The sequence below is a fragment of the Drosophila virilis genome, chromosome 5 (genome assembly GCF_030788295.1).
Source record: "Drosophila virilis strain 15010-1051.87 chromosome 5, Dvir_AGI_RSII-ME, whole genome shotgun sequence".
NCBI classification, from domain to species: domain Eukaryota; kingdom Metazoa; phylum Arthropoda; class Insecta; order Diptera; family Drosophilidae; genus Drosophila; species Drosophila virilis.
This window is the reverse complement of record NC_091547.1, coordinates 3,220,588-3,224,312: the sequence shown is the minus strand read 5'-3', so window position 1 is coordinate 3,224,312 and position 3,725 is coordinate 3,220,588.

Genomic DNA, 3,725 nt, shown 5'->3' with positions numbered 1-3,725 from the left:
CGTTATTGCAACCTTATAGATATTATTATTTAATTTATAAGATTATATTTGTATATTCCATAATATATTATTATAATATTGTATTCAATTTGCCCTTAAACTACTTGGGAATTATAAGAGGTTAACTGGCTCTTTTATTGCTTTCATTATCTTCCATCGATGGTGACTATTTCGATTTGATAGCATTATTACTAAAGCTAAAGTACAATTTCATGGCAACTCATGCATGGCTATTCACAGTCTAGGCCCTTTAGCCGTATACCCCCGGCTCCGCCAACTGTGTAGGGTACAACAAAAATGCAAACTTCATGTACTGCAAAACGGCACAGAAAATGTTGAAGAGCATGCCCCGGGCCAAGCACACAGCTCAACCATGGCTGAAACTGAGGCTGTGTATATGGGGCTAGCCGATGGAGCACAGGGATGCGGAGGCAAGGGCACATAGAAGGGGAAGGTGGGGGAGGAGCATAGCGACGCCGCCGACGACGACGACGACACCACCTTTGTAACTTTCCGCAGACATTCAACACTTTCGAGCAACAAGAGCAGCAGCAGCAGCAGCAGCAGCAACGGCAGCGGCAGCAGAAAATGTACTACAGAGCTTGCAAAATAAATAAATAAAAAAATAAAATAAAAATAAATAAAAAGCAAAAAGCAAATACGAGTGCGAGGCAACGCAGTTGCAGTTGAAAGAAAAGAAAAGAAAAATAAAAACAGAGAGCGGCAGCAACTTGCAAAAGATTGCAGCACATTGTTGTTTTACGCTGCTTGTTGTTGTTGCTTTTGTTATTGTTGTTGTTGCTGCTTTTGTTGTTGTTGTTGTTGTTGCTGCTGTTATTCACAATTGCAAGCGCACACAACAAGCTAAAAGTCGGCGCTCACTCGACTATATGTTGGTTTTGTTTGTTTATTTGTTATATGCGCGTTGATGTACAAACATGCCACACACACACACACGCAGAGCAGGTGTATATGCCTGCCCCCTTTTTGAAGAGGACTGCACATGCCCAGCACTTTTGAATTTTTATTCTGAAATGCGAAACTCAATGACAGCCATCGACAACGACAGCAACAACAAACGACGACAACCAACGACAACGTCAATAGCAGCAACAGCAGCAGCAGCAGAAGCAGCACATCCTCGCAGTAAAAACTGAAGCAGCGGCAGAGGCAGAGGCAGAGACAGAGAAGCAGCCCGCCCGAGACACAGCGCCATTGTGGCATAAAAATCACATTGTCAACTTGAGAGCATCTATCAATTCTTTTAATTGATCCTTCTCTCCTTTTTATACGCTTGCAGAGGGTATTACAATTTGGTCGTGAAATGTGTAACCTATAGAAGAAATTATTTCCTAGCCCGTAAGGTATATATATTCTTGATCAGTGTCAACAGCCGAGTCCGTCTGTTTTTTATGCGAACTAGTCTCTCTCTTTGCATACGTCCTTTCTGTTGCACGCAGTACGCATGTCGGTACCGACTATATCGGACCACTATATCATATAGCTGCCATAGAAACGATCGGTCGAGCATTTGGCAAAAAGAAACGACTCGCCCTGCAAGGGTATTAAATCTTCGGCGTGCCGAAGATAGCTCTTCTCTCTCGTTTCACCTCGATATAGTCATATGGAAATATGAATAGCGAGTGCATTCAGATACATCTACATATTTTTTCTATCCACCTATCCGACTGAATAATTGCAAAGTTTCACATTTCCATTTCTGGTCGCATGGGAGAGTGAGGGGTGTGGCAAGTTCTTGACTCTAATATTGGGCAGGCGCTTAACAAAAATTGCAAATACTTATCTGCATTTCATTGACTTTTCCAGTGTGCACTTAATTAAAAGCAGAAAAAGCACTCGGTTGATTAATTAGTTATGTCAAATTCTCTTTTGTTCGCCTTTGCTTGTTTGTTTAAAGAAAAAAGTCAATCGAAGTGAAAAAAAATATTTCTTTGAGAGGCTTTAAAGTTGGGCATTGTTACTTTGTCTCTATAAATTTAAAAAAATTTGTCCCAAAGCTGAAGGAATACGAACGAATATTTAATGTATTTTATCGCGATATTTCTTAACTCTAAGTTCCTTTAGTTTCAGTTAACCGGAATGTGAACCCTTCCCTATATATTCCAGGTGTCATATTACAGTAATAATTTTATTAGAAGAGAAAGTTTTTTCAAGTCAAGATTCCTAGTACATTATTTAAGCCAGGCTCAGTGGCAAAAGTTATACTTTACTTTACTTTGCTTTACCTTACTTTACCTTACTTTGCGTATGAGCTATGAGACCCGCTTTCCTTTTCCCTCTCCCTTTATTGCATAACCGAAATTTAGTAAATTTCTTCTAATTTATAACCGTAGTAAAATGTGCTGTAAAGTTTATTTAACTTGTTAATTGTGCGTTACCTGCGCAAAGTTTTCGCAAGAACTCTCGTGCTTATGTAAAACATTTAACAGCATACTTGGGCAAATGTTTAAAAGAATTCACTTGAAATCAAATATATAAAAAGCTTACCTTATATACAATATAGTACAATACAATGTATGTACATATTTATAGGTATGTTCGCATTTTTTGAAGAAAAATAAACCGAATAAGAAAAGCTGGCAATGCGAATCCGATACTTACTGCCAAAAGAGCCTTTCCCCCCTAAGCTCCACCATCCCAAAATTGTTCTATAAGCCATCAAAGCAATACAACAACAACAACAACAACAACAACAACAACAACAACAACAACAACAACAATGGTGCAGAAGAGGTAGCAGAAAAGAAATCGACAGCGAGCGCAACAAAAAACTTTAAAGCAGCGCAAAAAAAAAAGCCACCAAAAATATAAAGAAGACGAAGTTATAATAAAGGAAAAAGAGAAGAAAAAAAAAATATATCATAAAATGCCCAAAGAAAAAAATCTAAATAAATAAGACCTGCTCGATTTTCTTCAAACTTTTTTCGTTGTTGTTGTTGTTGTTGTATTCTTTGCCTTTTACAGCAACGGCGAATGAAGGAGGGCAGCCATAGAGGTCCCAAGGCAAACGCACTCACACACACACACACACACACAGATAGAGCACCCAATAAAAACAACAACAACGACAAGCGACGTCTTCTTACTTGTGTAGCAAAGGCAGCCAGCAGCGAACATCTTTTGCGAGCGAGCGCAAAATTCCTGTCATGGGGTCTCCAAGTGATGCCACAATCGGCGGCTGCTGCCACCGCTGCCACCGCCGGTTGTCGCCGCCGCCGCCGCCGCCGCCGCCACCGCTGCTGCTGCTGCTGCCGATGTAGCTGCTGCTGACTCTTCTGCTGCTGTTGCATTATTCATGTTTGGCAGCCAGCCATCGTGGCCCCCTCCGCCACCCCGAACTCAAGCTCTCCAACATTGGCGGGGGCAGCCGAGTCAATAACTGACTCTGCAACTGACGACGACAAACACCACGCCCTCAAAACGTCACTTGCCGCACATGTGCGAGCGAGAAAGCCATACAAACACAAATCAGCTGAGAGCGCCGCCATTTGCTGCGGCGAGAGAGAGCTGCGACAGAGAGGGAGCGAGAGAGAGAGAGCGAGAGCGAGAGCGCGCTAAAGCTGCCGCAGCTGGCAAGTGCAAGCGAGAGGCCACAACAGATAGATGGTGGTTGCTGTTGCTTGTGCTGCTAGCGTAAAGAGCGCGTCTCAGAGTTGAGCTTGTGAATTCGCTGCAGGCGCAAAGCACACAGTAATACGCCGCTA